General features: G+C 45.1%; 1 protein-coding gene across 1 annotated transcript in view; it reads left to right on the top strand.

Moving 5' to 3' along the window:
- Positions 1–18,488: 18,488 nt before the first annotated feature.
- LOC111144897 (STAM binding protein like 1) overlaps positions 18,489–20,951 on the top strand; it is a 47,138-nt gene continuing 44,675 nt past the window's right edge. The window contains exon 1 of the mRNA XM_022499483.1: positions 18,489–18,748. The gene's annotated coding sequence lies outside the window, so the exon portion shown is untranslated. The remainder of the gene's footprint in view (positions 18,749–20,951) is intronic.

Below are 20,951 nucleotides of genomic sequence, written 5' to 3'. Positions count from 1 at the left end.
TCTCGGCACACGTGGCTCTATGCAAATGAGCTAGGGTGGTTAATAGCCTCCTCCTTGTCCTTATTCCATAACGTGCCTACAAAAACCTTGACAGCTTGCTAAAATGTTAATTCCCCACACTCACACCAGAATATGTGAGGACCTGGGGAACGACGTGCTCATAAACATTCCAGATGATTCTGAAGCTGGTGTCCATGGCCACTTGTGATTTTTTATCTTTCTGATCTAGAAGCTTGGACAGGAAGCATTTATCTGGCTCCAAAGGCAGTGTTGGACTTGTAGATGAATGCATTTGTGAGGTGCCTGGCTGGCTCGTTGGTAAAGCATGTGACTCTGGATCTTGGGGTCATGAGCTTGAACCCCACACTGAGTGAGGAGCTTACTTCAAAAAAATAAATAAAATATTAAAAATAAATAAATCCATTTGAGTTTGAGATTCTAAAACTTCTTCACATAAAATTAATGAAGTTGTGCAACGCCTGGGTGGCTCTGTCAAGTGCCTGCCTTCAGCTCAGATCATGACCTTGGAGTCAGGTCATGACCTTTGAGTCCCAGGATCAGGCTCCCTGCTCAGTGGGAAGTCTGCTTGTCCCTCCCCCTGGCCCATTCATGCTCATTCTCTCTCTCTTTCAAATGAATAAATAATTTTTTTTTAAGTAATAAAGCTGTATAACAAATACTATTCCTGACTTTAATGGCCCTACCCTCTCGATGATGATACTCGTTTCTCCACAGGCCATTTTTGGTCCAGAACTGCCTGCTCATTTCTATTCTAGGCATAAAACCTAAAAAAGACCTTATAGTAAATAACCCATGGGATAGGAACACATTCACGCCCGGGTCTGAATCCCTGCTACCAGGGTTTTGACCTACTACGTTTTTTACCCCAGGTTTTTTTTTCTTGGCTATCAATATTTGCTTGTTTCTTTTAACTAACATGTGCTCAGTGAGGATGCTGTCACTCTCCCCTCCCAGCAAACTTACTTCTTGGAGGGAGAATAGAAACTCAGTTTTTGTGCCTGCAGCACAGGTATAAACACAGTAAGTACATAAACGGAGATCCAATGTACCTGTGGCACTACAGTTTCATGGAGACACGTCACTTAGGGAAGGGTGCCTCCAAAGCTTCCTTAAAAAGAAACAGGAAGGAAAGTTTGAGAAACATGGCTGCAACTAATTTCAATCTTAGTTTTTTAGTTTTTAAAATAGACATCTTTTATGGGGGGCACCTGAGTGGCTCAGTTGGTGAAGCGTCTGCCTTTGGTTCAGGTTATGATCTCAGGGTCCTGGGGTCAAGCCCCACATTGTCGGGCTCCCTGCTTAGCAGGAAGTCTGCTTCTCCCTCTGCCCCTCCCCCCTGCTTGGGCGCTCTCCCTCCCTCTCTCTCTCCCCCTCAAACAAACACATAGTTGGTACTTGGTTTTTCAGGGAGTAGTCTGAGCCCTTTATACATATTAACTCCTCTAACATGGTCAACAATCTTTGACCACGGTAAACCCAACAATGATTTAACAGATGAGGAAGCGGAGGCCCAGAGACATAAAATAATTCGTCAGGGTGGCCTGACTCTGAATGGCAACATGAGAGCCAAAACCCAGGACACATTGCCTCAGAATCTGTCACTAGAGCCATCACCTTATCTGGCCTCTCTTTTGGTAAACAGCCTTCCAATCTTCCTTAAGATGTGTGTATGCTTCGTAAATTAACTTGCAAAAAGTGAGATATTTTTTGTGCAATTATTGGCATCCCACATTTGCCCTTTCCTGGTACTTAGTGACTCCCTTTCCTGTTACAAGATAGCCCTCAGTATGATTTTTTGTGACTACCTTAACATTTCCTTGGTATAGATGACAACAGCTCTCATTTACTCAGCATTTCCCACGGCCAAGCTGTCTGCCACGTGCTTCTCACCTATCATCTGGCTCAAACTATGAGGATAGTAATTTCTCGAGAAAATAAAAAAAAAATAATGGCTAGAATTTACGGAGTGTTTCCTATTCACTGGGCACGTCTGAGGAACCTCGTTCACGTTAGTGCTCTCTCACAATCACCCAGTGAGGCTGACACCACTATTATCCCCATTTGTACAGAGGAGAAGACTGAGACTTTGAGAGGCAAAATTATCTGCCCCAAATCAGCAGGTGACAAGAGGCAGAATGTAGCCAAAAACCTCCCTCTAGGTAGACTACTTGCTGCCATGATGATGTCTTGATTTCCAGACCTTGACTCAGGTTGGCCCCACAGACGTCCCTAGACCACTGGGGCTCCCATTGGTCACCGTGAGCTTGGATTCCCTGACCTTTTTCAAGTTCAACTCGTCCAGCCATTGTCCCATTGCATTCCAACATGGGTGTTATTAACTCTGACCAAATAAATGGCACAGAAGATAAGTCCACAATTCTTGGAATGTTCCCCTCTCAGAGTGGGTCTCCCTGACATTGGCCCAGAGGCAAATGGCGTCATTTGCAGCATTATTTGTAGGTGGGCAAACAAAAAAGCTGAATTAGCTAAGAGCTAGTGTCAAGTTTCCTGTGTCATTTCAACAGGAAAAATATTAAACATATGGGAGTCAATATTTTTTTCTATTTTGTGTTTAAAATACTAAGAAGAAGAAAAGTTACAGAAGTATCCATATTCACTATGGCTATGTGATGTCTCCAAGTAGAAGATGATAAGAAATGCTATTTTCCAACTGAAATCCATATTTCAATGTGCAGCTTCGAAACTGCAAAAAAAGAGAGAAATATGCAAAAATATTTCCTTAGAGGGAAAAAATAAACATCCCCTAAGAAAATTTATGGTGTGGCCAAGTGAGCTGTGCTCCTCAAGAGCTTTTGAACCTGATTTGAACCAAATATTGACTCTTAATTTATAATTCTGACCCTTAGGGGACTATATACTTGGGAATTTGGCAATGATTCAGGAAGAAACAAAATGTGGGTGAAGGAAGGAACTATCTCACAAAGAAGGAAGTGACTTAGCTGGTGCTAAGAAATATGAGAGGTTCTTGGGGTACCTGGGTGGCTCAGCGGATTAAGGACTCTGTCTTTGGCTCAGGTCATGATCTCGGGGTCCTGGGATTGAGCCCTGCATTGGGCTCTCTGTTTGGCAGGGAGCCTGCTTCCCTCTCTCTCTCTGCCTGCCTCTCTGCCTACTTGTGATCTCTGTCTGTCAAATAAATAATAAAATCTTTAAAAAAAAAAAAAGAAATATGAGAGGTTCTTATACAGACATTCAGCCCACACATTCAGCAGGGGGCCAAGGGCAGGCAGACCCAAGATGGGCCACTTGGGCATGAATATCATTTTGAGTTACAATCAAAACCCAGCAGATTCAGGAAAAGCTTTTACCTCCCAGCTCAAAATAATTCAGATAGAGGACTTGCTCCAGTAAGAGAGATATCACTATTGATAACTTTATTATGATATGAACTAGGTGTGGTAATCAAGGAAGAACCTAGCAAGGGCTGTTAGATCAAAGTCCTCTATGTCACATTGTTTCTGAAGGGCCCAGTATGGCTTTGTTTACAAACATTGGCTCTTTTACCTTCCTGTGAACTGCATTCCTTCTCTTTCAAGTCCCAGACCCCTACCCCCTCAGTTCTAACTCATACGTATACTTCATTTTGCCTGACTATCTTTGGAATTTCCATGTCCATGTGGATTCTACATAGACATAAAATTAAATTTTATTTTCTCTTATTAATCTGCCTCATGTCAATGTCACTTTGATTCTCACTCCAACTAGAAGGACTTTGAATGGAAGAGAGAATTCTTCCTCCCCAACATCAGTTAACCATTGTATGGTTATTGTATGTACATACAATTTCATTTTTATTTTATTTTTTTAAAGATTTATTTGAGAGAGAGAGAGAGTGAGAGAGAGAGAGAGAGCACAAGCAGAACAAGGGGCAAAGGGAGAAGCAGGCTCCTTGCTGAGCAGGGAGCCTGATGCGGGACTCGATCCCAGGACTCCAGGATCATGACCTGAGCCAAAGGCAGTCACTTAACCAACTGAGCCACGTAGGCGCCCCACAATTCCATTTTTATAAAGTTCAAAAGAGAAAAGTAATAAGATATTAGAATTATTAGTGACTATCTTTGAGGAAGGGAAGGAAATGGCAATTGGGAGGCACTTGAGTTTCTGGATATTGACAAAGTTCTATTTCTTAATCTGGGGTATGATTTCATGGTTATGTTCACTTTAGGATAATTAATTGAGCTTATCATGTTTCTACATGTATGTTACTCTTAAACATTACACACACACACACATACACACACACGTCAAGACTTCTATAGAATGAATAGATTAAAACCTCCAACAAGTATGATTCTCTAGGACCTCTCCCCAGAGGGCTGCTTCTCCATTCCCACCAGCTCACCATCCTCTTGGAGAACGTTCCCATCTCCAGTCCTGCCTTCCCTTTGTTACCCCAGGTGATGGCAACTGAGTCACTGCCTGTCGTTATGGTAGGCCTTGGACACCTGTAACACATGTTCCTTCTAGCCCTGAATCACCCACAGCCCGAGAAGCCATCTCATTTGAGAAATATGATAGGAACGACTGGAATCTGGCCACATCGATCTTTTCCTAGAGGGATTCTGTTTTGCTCTAACGATGCATCCAACGCAATTAGGGGAGAGCAGAAGTTTAATTACTACTTAGAGCGCCATCTGGCGTATTTTTTGCTGAGTGATACAAACATCTCTGCTGGGAGCCCTGGAATTTAGTCTTTCCCTGAATATTACAGAACTCTGTCTTTGCATTTAACCTTTGACAAAGTCCTAAGAATTCCTGTTATGTATCAATTTGGGAAATACAGAATAACTATTGATATAGTGGACATTTGTCTGTTTCTTTTTTTTTTTTTTCTCCTGTCATCCTGAACAAACTATGTTTGGAGACTATCCTACTATGGAAACTGTAGAAAAACAAATATTGGATTTCCTCAGACCCCTTTTACCCCAAGCATCACATGATCTAGGCCCACCAATTAGAAGCAATCTGCCATGTGAGCTTAGAATTAGAAGTTCAGAGGAGAAAAAGCTGAGACGCCATTTCTCTTCTATTGACTGGCTCCCATTTCTAAAGACAGCAATGGGAGCAATTCTAGCAGCAAGGGCAAAAGCTAAAGGGTATGAGAATTTGCCCTACTTGCAGGCTAATAGGTTCTTGTGGGAGCAAAGCCCATGAGCCAGATAGATATCTGAACACAGGAGAACACACTGGATCTTTATAATGGGCAGTGAGCATGTCTACCCATTCGCTCTATAGGGAAATTTTTACTTTCCAAGACTTCTGCTATGCAAGCATCTTTTTTAAAAAATTTAAATTTAAATTCAATTAATTAACATGGAGTGTATTATTAGTTTCACAGGTAGAGTTTGGTGATTCATTAGTTGTCTATAACACCCAGTGCTCATTATATCCTGTTGCCAGACACATCTCCAAACGCAAGGGAGACAAAAGCAAAAATGAGCTATTGGGACTTACCGAGATAAAAATCTTTTGCACAGCAAAGGAAACAGTGGACCAAAGACAACCTTCAGAAGGGGAGAAGATATTTGCAAATATCTTAGATTAAGGGCTAGTATCTAACATCTTTAAAGAACTTATCAAACTCAACGCCCAAAGAACAAATAATCCAGTCAAGAAATGGGCAGAGGACATGAAGAGACATTTCTGCAAAGAAGACATCCAAATGGCTGACAGACCCAGGCACTTACACTTGACAGACGAGTCTGGAACACAGTAGTTGCAGTCTGAGCCCAAAGGCCTGAGAAGCCAGGAGCCTATGTCTGAGGGCAGGAGAAGCAGATGTCCCAGCTCAGAGAGAGCAAATTGGACCTTCCTCTGCCTTTTTGTCATATTCAGACCCTCAGTGGATGGGGTGGGGAGTGCACCCTATCCTGGGGAAAATGATCTTTACCCAGTCTCCCAACTCAAATGCTAGTCTCTTCCAGAAACACCCTCATAGATGCATCCAGAAATAATGTTTTACCAACTCTGCTCATTCTTTAGCCAGTCAACTTGACACATAAAATTAACCATCACAAATGGAATCCGACATCCTAAAGCCTGGGGTAAGAAGGAAAGAATATTCGAATCATCACAGAAAGGGTTCTGGGGGAAGCAGATGTGAACACCAGCTTTTTAAAAGCCATCCTAGATTTACGAGGCAAGACACCCACCAGGGGTTCATAGTTTAAAGCAGCCTGTTGGGCGTCTTATCCTCGATCCCCTCATCAGAAGAATCACTGAAGGGCCCTAGCTTTTTTAATAAAACTCAGAGCAATCAGGTCTGTCTCCTAAACAAAGCCTTTACCTTCCACCCCGTCTTTTGGCAGCATCAGAAATCTCTATCTTGGGGTGCCTGGGTGGCTCAGTGGGTTAAAGCCTCTGCCTTTGACTTAGGTCATGATCCCAGGGTCCTGGGATCGAGCCCCACATCAGGCTCTCTGCTCAGCGGGGAGCCTGCTTCCCTCTCTCTCTCTCTCTGCCTGCCTCTCTGCCTACTTGTGATCTCTGTCTGTCAAATAAATTTTAAAAAAGAAAAGAAAAAAGAAATCTCTATCTTGCCATAATGGATTTTTTTTTTTTCAGTGAATGGGAAGACGGGAGAGAAAAAAAAGAACATATTAGAGATAAACTCAAAGTTTTCAACCCACTTTATGCCCACATGCTTGCCTCCAGGTCCTCCCTTCTCCAAATCTTCTTGAACACAGTGGCCTGACTCCCTTTTCACACTGGCTTTTTACACTGGTGTGTTAGTAAGACAGGAGATGTATTTCCTTCATAACCTTTTAAGTTTGTACTATCATACAAGTAATAGATGTTCTTTGCAGGAAGGTTGGGAAAAATAATATAATTAGAAAAATTACAAAGGAAGATGGGGCACCTGGGTGACTCAGTGGGTTAAAGCCTCTACCTTCGGCTCAGGTCATGATCCCAGAGTCCTGGGATCGTGCCCCACATTGGGCTCTCTGCTCTGCAGGGAGCCTGCTTCTTCCTCCCTCTCTCTGCCTGCCTCTCTGCCTAGTTGTGATCTCCGTCTGTCAAATAAATAAACAAAATCTTAAAAAAGAAAAAAAAAAAGAAAAATTACAAAGGATGAGAGGAAACCAAAGATGACACACAAATCTGTTCACCATCCAGGCACTTCTGGAATTGAAATCGTTCTCTAGGCACTGACGTAACGCTAGGGGATGTTGTTTCCCTTGCAACAGTTTCTGTAGGCTAAGTCAATCTAGATTTTAATCAAGCTAAGTCAGAGCTTAATGAAACATCTGCTGAAAGATGCATTTTGTCTCCTGAGTCTAGCCTGCATTGCAGACATCACTTTCTGGCTCTGACATCAGGGCTGAAAGATGAACCAGGGCTTCTAAGAAGAGCACAACATTTTCTAGGAAAGGCGGCTTGGGTATCTGCATGCTAAATGGCCTGTAAGGACAGAGACAGGGAGGCAGACTCTGTCTCCCCCCTCCTTCTCCTCCCCCAGTGCACATAGCTTTGTATCACCATGTGGCTAATGAACTTGCAGGAGAGCTCAGGGAGGTCTCTCCAGCTGACTCTACCCATCTGTTGGACTTACTAATCAGAAATTCTCTTTTACTACTAGCCGTAATGATTTATTTATTTGCGAATTTGAGAGAAAGAGGAGGAGAGACCCTAAGCAGGGGGAGGGGCAGAGGGAGAGAATCTCAAGCAGATTCAGTATTCAGCTCAGAGCCTGACACGAGGCTCCGTCTCCTGACCCTGAGATCATGACCTGGGCTGAAATTCAGAGTCAGACGCCCAACCAAGTGAGCCACCCGGGCATCCCTGACAATCCCTGTTTTATAGAGAGGAAAACTCAAATTCAGAGGAGTTAACTTAACGGCTCAAAGGTCACAGGGCTGCAAAGTGCTGGAACCAAGATTCAAACCAAGTCTGTCTCACTCTAAACCCATTCTCTTAACTGATCTAGGTAGCAGACCCTCTCTAGTAAATAAACTCACATTCTACAGACATGGTTCATGTTCATGATGCTGATGGTCCAAGTACAGAGGAAAAACCTTGGACCAAAACAGTGTAAGGGGTCATCCATTCAAACCTTATCTCCCTAAATATCCTAAAATCCAATGCTGTGAAGTCAGTAACTGCTGTTTGGCTGAGCACAGATGACTGTTGAATTTTTATATTTGGTAAGACAGCTCCTGGCTCCCGGAAGCACCTCTACCTTATGGAATATCAAATAAAAGAACTTCATCTGGGGGTGGTTACAATGTGTCTTTGACACCATACTTTTAAGTCTTTCCTAATGTCTCAGATGAATGGTATGTGACAAGGATACAAGTTCCTATAGGTTCTCAGGCTTCCACCATTTTCTCAGAGTTGGAGAGGTAATGGGAGGTGCTGAAAGGACCCTTGCTTGCTAAGTTAATCCTGGTTGCTCTTTCTTTGGAAGGAATCTGGGTAATGTGAGAACAGATCAGTAGGAAGAATCTAGGAAGCCTTATAGATTTAAAATAAAGAGAAGGGGCCTTGGAACAAAAGCCTTGGAATGGCCGCCATTTATAAGACAAGGAAAAAAAGGAAAAAAAAATTAACATTGTGAAAGCAACTCTTTCAACATTTTTGTGACAGACACAGCAAGGCTTTAAAATTGCCATCTAAAGTTTGGATGCTGGGGCACCTGGGTGTCTCAGTCAGTGAAGCCTCTGACTCTTGATTTTAGCTCAAGCCATTATCTCAGGGTCATGAGACTGAACCCTGCACTTGGCTCTGAACTCACTGTGAGCCTGCTTGAGGTTCTCTCTCTCCTCTCCCTCTGCCCCTCCTCCTGCTCTGAATAAATAAATAAAATCTTTAAAAATTAAAAAAAAGAAGTTTGGATGCTGAATGGATTTTTCTTTGAATGCAAAAGCTTGCTGAGGAGGAGTTACAAAGCAGGAGAACATGACTCATTTTGGTCTTCTTCCTTCTGAAAATGAATCTTCACACCTGCATTCTTGATCTCAGCCTGTCTGGATCCCTTCAGGATCTTACTCTTTTCTCTATGTCATTCCATACTCCACAGTCTTTCATTTTCTTTTTACCACATCCTTTTTCTGCTGCCCCACCTTGGAGGCAGAAGCTGCCCAGGTTCTGAGGACCCTGGACCCCATCTATTTCTTGCCTTCCATTAGGATAACTGGTCCATAGTGGGCATCCCAGCCCTGCCCCAGCACTCAGCCATTCCCTGTAACCTGGTGTATGTGCTCACTCATCTTCTGGAAACACAGCCACCTTCTACAGCCCAGGACACGTGGACATTCATTGAAGCTCAATCTTTGGTGCTCAGGCCTTTCCCGTTCACTGTCCTTCAGGCTTTCATCCATCTTCTGGGTTATACTCATCACTCCTCAGCAGAGGACCCCAAGGTCTACATCTCAAGATTTATTTCATGGGATTACTAGGTCGACATTTCCATCTGGCTCTTCACCATCTTACTCCAACCTCCATTATTGCTTGACTCAGCATCCCTTCTTGTGCTAGACACAGTGCTATATGCTTTCTAGGTGTGATTTCATTTACTCTTCATAAGAACTTTACTGTATTTACTAGTCAAGAAACTCGGGTTTGGGAGAAGTAATCAACTTCCCTTTGAAGTCCAATCTGTCCAACTCTAAGTACCCCCATTCTTTGTGATCAATGACTCTGCCACCCAAATAGTCCACTTCCACAAACTGACTTAGCCCTTTATAATATGTAACCGATGCCCATTTGTTTCTAGGTGGCATCTGAGTCCCATTTTAACCCTGACCTTTATTGTTCCCTGGTTTGCAGATTTGCACTCTTCTCCCCATTCCTTTCTGTGTACCATTTCTAGAAACACAAGCCTTCATCCTTTGCCCTAACACAAGGCCTTCCTTTCACAGGATTGTGAAGAGAACCAATTGGCATAATGCTTGGGAAAGGACGTACGACCAGTAAAGGTAAAATCTAGTCACACTAGCTCGTAGCGAGCTAATCAGTCTCCCAACTATAATGGAACAGCCCCGTGCAGGCAACAGTGACCTTGACAACCCACCACCACCTTCTAAGATTTCCCTTTCCTCTTCTGTGAACTAAGGAGGTTGGATCAGCTGATATCTGTGGTACCTTCTGATTCTAGAACTTGAAGATTCTCCTTGTTCAGAATGCACTCTATCTCCCACCTCAAAGAATGATAGATTTTTCTAATTAAAAAAAAAAAAATCACTAAGTCAGAGAAAGGCAATATCTTCAAGCTTTTAGAATTTCCCCTTTCTGGGCACGTGCACCCGAATGTTTATAGGAGCAATGTCCACAGTAGCCAAACTATGGAAAGAACCTAGATGTCCATCAACAGATGAATGGATAAAGAAGATGCGGTATAGGGACGCCTGGGTGGCTCAGTTGGTTAAGCAGCTGCCTTCGGCTCAGGTCATGATCCCAGCATCCTGGGATCGAGTCCCACATCGGGCTCCTTGCTCATCAGGGAGCCTGCTTCTCCCTCTGCCTCTGCCTGCCATTCTGTCTGCCTGTGCTTGCTCTCTCTCCCTCTCTCTCTCTGGAAAAAAAAAAATCTGTTTAAAGAAGATGCGGTATATATATATATATATATATATATATATATATATATACACAATGGGATACTATGCAGCCATCAAAAGAAATGAAATCTTACCATTTGCAACAACGTGGATGGAACTAGAGGATATTATGCTGAGCAAAATAAGTCAATCAGAGAAAGATAATTATCATATGCCCTCCCTGATATGAGGAAGTTGAGAGGCAACGTGGGGGGTTTGGGGGGTAGGAACGGAATAAATGAAACAAGATGGGATCAGGAGGGAGACGAACCATAAGAGACTCTTAATCTCAAAAAACAAACTGAGGGTGGCCCGGGGGAGGGGGGTAAGGGAGAGGGTGGTTGGGTTATGGACATTGGGGAAGGTATGTGCTTTGGTGAGTGCTGTGAAGTGTGTAAACCTAGCGATTCACAGACCTATACCCCTGGGGCTAATAATACATTCTATGTTAATAAAAAAAAAGTTAAAAAAATTTGAAAGAATTTCCCCCTCTCTTTCCGGAGGAAGGGGTATTTCCTTGGGTTCATCTGAGTCTCTCAAAACTAAGTCATGTGCTATGACAGAGTGACCTACGATGGCAAAGTTTTGACATTTAGTCAGAGAAACTGAATAAATCATTGTGTGCCATGACACACTCATGATTATTTTGTCCCTTGGAGTACAAAGAATCCTGTAGTTTCTAAGAGACACATAGGAAACTATGAGGTTTCATTCATGGTTTATTTTGTACTTATGTTTAAATGGCAAATAAGATCTATGGACTGAATTCATTCCCCCTAAATCTCACATGTTGATGGTCTAACCCCCAGTGTGACCATACTTGGAGCAGGATTCCAGGAGATAATCGAGTTTAAATAAGGTCATGAGGTTGGGGTCCTAATCCTACAGGGTTGGTGGCCTTATAAGAAGAAAAGGAGATGGGGTGCCTGGCTGGCTCAGTCGATGGCATGTGTGACTCTTAATCTCAAGGTTGTGGGTTCGAGCCCCATCCTGGGTATAGATATTACTTAAAAATAAAATTAAATCTGGGATGCTTCGGTGGCTTGATCGGTTAAGGGCTTGACTCTTGGTTTCGTCTGTCATGGTCTCAGCATTGTGAGATCGAGCCCCACAGCAGGCTCTGTACTTAGCAGTGGGTCTCCTTGAGACTCTCTCTCTCTTCCCCTCTCCACCTGTCCCTCCCTCTGATGGCATGCTCTCTCTCTCTTTCTCTCTCTCTCTTTCTCTAAAATACATAAATAAATCTTTAAAAAAAAAGTTAAATAAAATCTTAAAAAATAAACAAGAGGAAGATAGAGATCTTCCCCAGTCCCCACCCATGTGAGGACACAGTAAGAAGGGGAACCACCACAAGCCAGGAGGAGAGCTCCCGGCAGGAAAGCAATCAGCCGGCCCCTTGACTGTGACTTCCAGTCTCCAGAGCAGGTAGAAAAAAATTCTGTTGTTTAAAGCCATGCAGTCTGGGTATTTGGTGGGGGCAGCCTGAGCAGGCTCAGACGTACGCGTTAGCTACATTACAAGCCTGAGTTTTAAGCCTGGTAGCCTATGCCCCAATATATATTTACAGACCTGCTATTTAAACTACGTGTCCTTGGAAAAGGTCATGTCTTTGTCTACAGAGCGACAAATTTAAGAAGTGTATTGTATTTTTTTTTTAAAGATTTTATTTATTTGACAGAGAGAAACACACAGAGAGAGGGAACAGAAGCAGGCAGAGTGGGAGAGGGAGAAGCAGGCTTCCTGCCAAGCAGGGAGCCCGACACGGGGCTCGGTCCCAGGAGCCTGGAATCATGACCTGAGCCAAAGGCAGACGATTAATGAGCCACCCAGGCACCCCAAGAATTGTATTTTAAAACAGTATTATTCACTCTGGTAAAAACCTTAGTGGGCACTTTTTTTTTTTTTCTATAACAGAAGATGACCTTCTTTCTCTGCTGACCAAAGAGGTTTTTAAATTTAAAGAACCAATATCACGCCATCTTGTGTGTTTTGCACTTTCTCTTTCAAAAGGATGCCCCTTGGACCTACTGAATAGCTTTTAAATAATAGTTAAAGCCTACCATGGAAGGATTTCTATTGCGTGGGAGCAGTCCCAGGGGAGATGTGACTGTTCTAGGACATGTTTTGACGGTGAAGGTCAGATACTGTTCTATCATTACCGTCCTCTCCCCATTTCTGGACTTCCCCACAACCTGCAAAAAAAGATCTGTAGAAAAAAAGTCCAGCAACACCCCAAACACTATTCATATTTTTTTTAAAAGTAAGCCCTCCACCCAACATGGGGCTTGAACTCACAACCCCTAGATCAAGAGTCACATGCTCTCCCCACTGAGCCCGCCAGGCATCCCTATTAACACTTGTCTCTCATTTACCCACATGTCATGGGCCTAAATCCACGGCATCAAATAGTATCAGCTCAAGAGAGAATTTACATCTTCATCACATGTCTGCCTGGGTGTTGAAATGTTTGATAGTAGCAAGTCTTCTATCTTCCAAGCACACGCGAGTTTGCAAAATGCTTGCATATTAATTCGCCTCATGACCACCTGGAGAGCCATCCGGAGCCATCATTCTTGTATTTCCAGGGGGAAAACTGGGCTCAGGGAGATGGGTGGTAAGAGAAGACACAGCTGCAGCAATTCTGAAGCCTCACGCAGTGTACTGGCTACAGGAACACGGTAGACATAAAGTAATCGGAGCCTAGAGTAACTAACAGGAAGGAAGCACTGAAATGAATCTCACAAATGGGAAAAGTCAAAGGTGCCCGCCGTGTCTGTTTTTGGAACACTTTTGAACGCTCTTCCTGTGTTCAGTGACATGGACTAGTTGCCATAGCTATGATGAAATTCCTCAAAGAACAGGTCATTTAGAACTTACTAGCTCCGTAATAGCCTAGACTGGTGGTTTGCAAACTTTTTGGTCTTGGGAGTTTTTGACGCTCTTCAAATGATCTTAAAAACTATGGAGGCCCCCAGAGAGCTTCTGTTTATGTGACTTCTAACTACCCGTTTGTACTGTACTAGAAAATAAAATTTAAAAGTTTTAAATACCTTACTAATTATTAAAAAATAAGAAACTGATCACATGTGAAAAGGAATATCTCATTTTCATTACAACACAACGCTGTTTTCCCAAGCAAAACAAAAATTGGTGAGAAATTGGGCATTGTTGTATACTTTTAGAAATCTCTTTCACATCTGGCTTCAGAGATCTGGCTGCATTCTCCGGTCTGGGTCTGTGTTCCAGCTGTGGTGACATCATACCTGTAGCTCTGGAAAATTCCATGGGAACCCTATGAGCGAAGGAGAGTGAAGAAATCAAATGATGTATTCATGTGTTTATGAAAATCGTTTTGGGGATGCCTGTGTGGCTCAGTCGGTTGGGTGGCTGCCTCCGGCTCAGGTCATGATCCCAGCGTCCTGGGATTGAGTCCCACACTGGACTCCTTGCTCCACGGGAAGCCTGCTTCTCCCTTTGCCTCTGCCTGCCACTCCGCCTGCCTGTACTCTATCTCTCTGACAAATAAATAAATAAAATCTTAAAAAAAAAAAAGAAAAGAAAATCGTTTTGATCTTGAAATCCGTCTGAAAGGATGTGTGGGGTCACTGAGCCATAGTTGGAGAACTATTGGAATGAACAACAGCGAACCCCTAATTTTAAGAACACATGTTTTTAAGGTACAGCCTTTTTAAGCACACAATCTCTGAGATGAATATTCCTTGCAGTAGAATCAACTGGGTCTTAGAGCTCTTATCTTTCCCTCGACTTTAAAGATAATCCAGAGCCAGGAAATTGTAAACAAAGAACAAGGACTCCAGTCCATCTAAACTCAGCAAGGACCCCAAGTGAAGGAGGTTATTACCCCAGGGACTGTCACTTTATGTGCGAACACCAAACAATTACTGGAGTGTACGAATGTAATTTTGGTCTCCTGACTTACATAAATTCAACCCAGCCCACTTAATCCTGGTACCGCGAGCGCCAGCAAATAAGATTCTCTTAGGATGTCAATAGATGTGCTGATTAGAGGCTGTTCCAAACTCTTGGACTTTTGGGGCCCCAAAGAGAAGGGCAGTCCTCCATATGGCAGCCAGTCAGAGGCAAAAGGGGGTCTCCTTGTCGTGTGCACCAACACCCTGTGGTTCTTTCACTTTCTCGGATCTCTCTCTGATGTCCGGAGACAGGAAAAAGGCTGAGCACCAGTTCCATGTTACTCCTCCAATGAGGAAGACATTCAATGTTTTGTTTTGTTTTTTTTCCTAAGATTTTATTTATTTATTTGACAGAGAGAGAGATCACAAGTAGGCAGAGAGGCAGGCAGAGAGAGAGAGAAGGAAGCAGGCTCCCCGCTGAGCAGAGAGCCCGACACGGGCTCGATCCCAGGACCCTGAGATCATGACCTGAGCCGAAGGCAGAGGCTTAACCAACTGAGCTACCCAGGCGCCCGACATTCAATGTTTTGCCACACACTGCAACTGGGAAACACTTAAATGCAGCGTGACTTAATAAAGCAATTTAGGGGGCGCCTAGGGGGCATCTGCCTTCAGCTCAAGTCATGATCTCAGAGTCTTGGGATCGAGACCCATGGTGGGCTCTGTGTTCAGCAGGGAGTCTGCTCCTCCCTCTCCCTTTGGCCCTCTCCCTGCCCATGCTCTCTCTCTCTCAAATAAATAAAACCTTAAAAAAATAAAATAAAGCAATTTAGAATGCACTGCCTTGTTTCTATATATGCCATCAACTAAGCAAATGACAGAGTAATTACAATCCCTTAATTCACCGTTCTTTGTGAAACAATGTGACCCCCTTCCTTTCCTCCTTCCCTCCCTTCTTTTACCTTCGTTCTTACCTTAAATATTGATTATGTACCCATTATGAACAAGGCACTGTGATAAACACAACCTCATATTTTTCTGGCTACCAATTCTGTATATTTGTAACAGTTAAATATTCTTTTTTCCTAAGAAAGAATGCCCAGTATAAGACATTAAAATTATAGTAAAGTGTAAAGAAGGCAAGTATAATTATCAGTAGCTAATTTCTAGGGATAATTTTAATAAATTCTAGATTTTTTTCCCTGCGGTTTCACCTAGTTGAGATTATATGTGGACACCATTTTATACCCTGATTTGTTTAACATTGGATCACATTGGATCACCAGCAGCTTCAATGTTATTTAAAACTCATCATAAAACTAACTTTAATGCCTAAAGTTGATGATCAACATCTCAGTGGAGAAATCCTACTTCTCATTTCAGATTTCCTGAGAACCAGCTCCCTCCTGGAGGTGGAATTACTTGGGGGAAAGGCTATATTTCATAGCTTCTGTTAACACACTGACAAATTCCTTTCCTTGGCTGTGTATAAAATTATACCACCAGTTGAGGGGGTCATTTCATGGCACCCTCACTGGTATTGAGGGCAATGGTTATTAACACACAATCGTTGCTAATATGATTAGTAAGGAGGGAAAATCCTTTCAAAAAAAAAATTGTACATTGGATTCATAGTAAAATGTTTAAAATCTTTAAAATAAAATCTTTAAAAGTGTTAGTAAAGGGCCACCTGAGTGGACAAGTGAATTGAGCATCTGACTTCTGCTCTGGCTGGTTGTGATCTTGATCTCAGGGCTGGGAATCTGCCGGATTCAGTGGGGGGTGTAGAAGGTGGTCTGCTTGTCCCTCTTCCTCTGCCCCTTCCCCTGCCTGGCTCATTCTCACGTAAAATCTTTTTTTTTTTTTTTTTAAGTGCAGATAAAATTATAGCACACTTAAAAATTCCAAGATAAAAGCAGAATAAAGACACTGGTGCCCACTTTTCATTAATTCAATTAGTGAAAGGAAGACAGACCTGGATCGTCCCCAAAGTCCCTAGATCAGAGTTTTGGTGGCAAACACTGAAACCAATTCTGATCACTTAATCGGAAGAGAGATGTCTCGGAAGGCCAGCAGGTAGCAAACCAAAAGAGACAGGAAGGCTGGAGAATCAAGTCCATCAAACAGGTAGGGTAGTTTGGAACCAGAACATGTCACAAAGGCCATGTAGGACATCACTTGGTATTGCCACTGGACATGTCCAACTGTCACCTCAGGCATTGCTGCCTATGACCACAAACATCACTTCATAGATAATGACATTATTTTTTAGAATGTCTCCTGTTTGTGTCATAGACCTCTGAACTGAGATCATAGGATGATTCCAGGGATGCCAGAGGGTGGAGACATTGAGTACTGGGACATTTTGGCTTTTATGAGAGTTGGATTCTAGGTAGATCTTTTATCAATGATCTTTTTATCATAGATCTTTATCAATGACCACTATAAATGTTCACATGAGATTCTTTGTTTCATAGTATTTTTTTTTTTTTTTTTTTAGGAATCTGGTTGATCTTCTTAACTACAACTGAATTTTTAGATTGTCTAGTAGGTCATGAGATTATCTAGTCTGGAACTGCACACTCCAATGTCTATCCTATCTTCAAAGGTCAGTGGGGTGGGGCATAGGGGAGTGGTGGGGACTGTGGAAAACTGAAGAGCATCATCCCAGGGTCAAGGGGACACCTCCGACTTGGCTCCAGCTGATGGGTGCTAGAACCCACCTTGAACCAAACGTTGCCAGTTCTTTCAACTTTTCAGAATGCACCAAAAGTCTGCATTTTCCTGAAATTTCCTGATTTTAAACTTGGGAACTAAATTCAAAGTGAGATAAACAATGACACCAACGCTTTTCAAAAAATCAGGGCTGCAGGCCGCCTCCAAGAGTCAAACCTTTTCATTCGAAACACCAACACAGGGAGAGGAGAGACCTAAAAAGGCGGGACATGCCAGAGGCCCAGCAGCTCAGCTGGGGGCAGAGCCAGGACCGGAAGTTTGGTCTCCCCAAGAAAAGCAGGTTAGGAAAAGTCTAACCTTTTCTCGCTCCCCATCTCTGCAATCACTTCTCTTGGAAATAGCCTCCTCCCTAAATTCGAGAAAAGTGGAACAGTGTCCCTGATTGTTCAGCAGCAGCAGTGTTTGTAAGATGTTTATAAATTCATAGAATCTGCCGGGCCCACAGAAAGAAATACCGCGTAGTGACGTCATCTCAGAATTTAAATCTTAACTTGTACTACTTTCTAAGTGGGTACCGGGGACAAATTGCTTCTCCGGGTCGCGGTCGTGGGAACCGTGAGAGCCCTTTTCATCAGGCTGTGGAGAGGATAAAATAAGAATTTCATACCGAGGGTGCCCGGCACAGCGCCAGGACCATACTAAGAAACACTGCCCAGGATAATAACACAATACCCAGAAGGTGGCTGACTCGATCGCGTCACCCGAGTACGCGAGGCTGGGAGGGGAGGAAGAGGACTAACGTGTTGCACGGTGGGGGTGAGTTATGGATGAACCTCCAGGCGGAATATCTAACACGAGGACGAGTGGGGTTTGCACCCACGCGCCAGCCTTCCTCGGACTCCAGTGCGAGTTTCACGGCCACGGCCAGCTGCATGGGGCACGCGTGCACCGCGCCGTTCAGAGCCACCCTCTCGGGGCCATCGGTGAAGCTGATGGTGGAGCGCACGCCGGTCCCAGGGGCTCCGGGCTGGGGAGGGGACGCGCAGCGTATCAGAGGAGAAAGTGGCAGCGGGCGGTTTCCCCGGCGCTCTAGGCCGCCGCGGGGACTCGCTGCCACCTGCGAGTTTTCTCTGCAGAATGCGGGAGCCCGCGCGGCGGAGGAGGGGCGGAGGCAGGGGCGGAGGCTGCCCCCGGGGGCCGGTGCCGGGGAGGCCGGGACCTTCGCAGCGCCAATTTCTGTTACTGCAGCGGCGGCGGCGGGAACGCCTGCAGGCTCGGGTCGGCCGGCCTGCGCGCGGGTTCTCCCGGGACCTGCTCGGCGCTGCTTCTGGGGAGCGCGGCCGCCGAGGGGCGGAGGAGGAGGAGGAGGAGAGCGGGGCGCGGGCTCCGCGCGAGCGGACGGAGCAGGGACCCCGCGCCGCGCGGCGGAGCAGCGTGGCGGGCACGGCCCAGGCCGGCGAGCGGGCGCTCCCGGCGCATCAGCCGGCCGCAGGGCCTTCCAGGAACAGCCACCGCGGCCCGGGCTGCAGCGGCCAGACGGATGCCAAGGCCACACGGCAGGCAGGCGCGGGGACAGCCGCCGCAGCCGCCGTCCCACGCGGGCTCCGGACACCAGGGTTGCTGGTGAGTGTGAGCGCGCGCGTGAGTGTGAGCGCGCTCCGGCCGGGGCGCGGGTGCACGCCGGGGGCCGGGGGCCCCGGGCCCCCTCTCCCGCTGGCGGCGTCCGACTGCGGGCTTCGCTCGGCGGGAGAAGAGGCGCGCTCCTGGGGCTCACTTCCTTCCTGCCGGTGCGCGGCCCCCGCCGGCCCCTAGGGGTTACTTTCACCTTGATGGGGAAGGCAGGAAGCGGCGGCTCCCACTGGCGGGGCGGGACTCCGGCGGCGACCTAGGCGCGTGGGCTTCTGATTCCCACTCGGGGTGCAGCCCTGGCGAGGGTGCCGGCGCTCGGAAGGACCCCCGCTCCGCTTCTGGAGCGCGCGGGGCGGGGCAGGCGGGGCAGGCGACGCGAGGGCAGGACAAACAGACCTTCACCCCTGCGGGACCGGGGCCGCGCTTTTCTAGGTGGTGTTGACTTTTGTGCCTTCTCTGCGCGACTCTTAAGACGCGTCCCCTCTCCTGGAGCATGGAAGCCTTAACCCAACCCTTTTAATGAAGTCCACAAGGGAAGTGGAATGTCGCCAAGACATAATTTCCCAAAACTCTCTAAAACAACCCCCGCTGCTGATCCAAGAGCCTAAGGTGCTCTAATTACTGAAGAACAAAAAAATTAAAGTTGTATAAGTAGTACATTGTTTAGGAAACAGAACCTGATTGAGGGAATTGAAGAAGCCTTGTGTTTGGTTGGCGTGGGGGTGGGGACGGCTTTCTGGAAATCAGTGTTTGATGTAAGTACAACAGACATCTTTCAAAGGAAGCTCCGGCCGAGCGCCCTGCTTTGCAAACATCCTGCTAATCTCTAAGAATGAAAATGAAGTGCTAGGTTTTAGGGGTGTCCAAAATGATCGAGGCTATCACTAGGGTGCGGATTTGTGATCTCCTGATTCAAGGCCCTGTCAAGGTCAATATGGCAGGTGTGTTCCAGCAGTTAAATTAAACCTGGATGTTTGATTTCCTTTTCTAAGATTGGGGGTGGGGGGGTAGAGCTGCTTTTTCTGTGGTTGTTTCACCCAGAGATGAAGCCACTGTGTTGTTTCTTTCCAGAGCTTGTTTCCCTTCGCAGTCTTGTATTTGTCGCCTGGATGCTCATTTAAACTTCACAGGTGTGCTCCGCCAGTGCGTCCTAGCCGGCGTCCTGTAGCCACCCTCTAAACATCTCTGCTTCTTCCTAGTACATGTTAGTGCCTTTGAGAGAGAGTCCGCTCTTGTTTATCATTTTCTCCAACCCGTGTCTTCATTCAAAGACATGAAATGTTCCGGAGTCTTCCTAGAAAAGGAACGGGCTGCTTGTTTTTTTGGTCCAAGCATATAGATGGCACATAGTTTGCTGCTTGGGAACCAGCTTTTGCATACACTTCAGCTGTCCCTTCTGCAGGAGCCGGTTCTTGGGAATTTGAAGAAGAAATGTGTTGTCTTATGCTGTTTTGTAAGGTAAGTGCTATTGAAATGATCAGGCAGAGAATCCTAGCCCTTTATTCATATTGCCAGCTTCCAGGGGCCAGTTTCTTGCCTACTTTGGGGCCTTTGGGTAGGGTCATTAGGAGTGAGAGGCTTGAAGGAAGAAATGGTAGAATCATGGCCCCAGGATGTCTTCCGAAGAGAGGTTTCTTTTGGAGAGGAGAATGTCTCTGGGGTTGGGTCCTGAGAAGACTGTTAAAAATAGTTAAGGAATTGTTAATAATAGCTACTTCTTTTTACACATAGCACATAGGACCTAACACAGCTTGATTCGTATTCCTCCTCTAAGGACCCTTCCCGAGCCTACTTACATTTACGATCCAGAAAGTGAGAATGCCCTTTACAGGGAAGAAAAGCCTGGTACTTCTTACTCAAAATATGAAGGGGCAGGAGGAATGTGAGAGGAGCCCAGGAATCCCAGCTGCCTACCTGGAAGGATACATTTGCCAGTTAGACTACATTTTAATCCACTGGGTTTATGATTGTGTCCAAGGCAAGCATTTTTTTTTTTTTCCCCTCAACGCTATAGGGGATTTGTAAGTCACTTGGGTTGAAACTATGAAAAATGACTCACGGTCATCCTTGAGAATATGTGAGTCAGCTTTTGGTCCCTTAGGCTAATGGATTGCAGCTGTCCAATGAATATTTGTTACATGAATAGCAATTCTAAAATGTTTATCTTCCCAACTTAGCTCTTCTATCCACCTCTTCT

Source organism: Enhydra lutris, unplaced genomic scaffold, assembly GCF_002288905.1.
Source record: "Enhydra lutris kenyoni isolate GAN:26980312 unplaced genomic scaffold, ASM228890v2 scaffoldscaffold12, whole genome shotgun sequence".
In the NCBI taxonomy this organism is placed as follows: Eukaryota; Metazoa; Chordata; class Mammalia; order Carnivora; family Mustelidae; genus Enhydra; species Enhydra lutris.
Note: the sequence above shows the minus strand (reverse complement) of the source record. Positions and strands in the feature narration are given on the sequence as shown.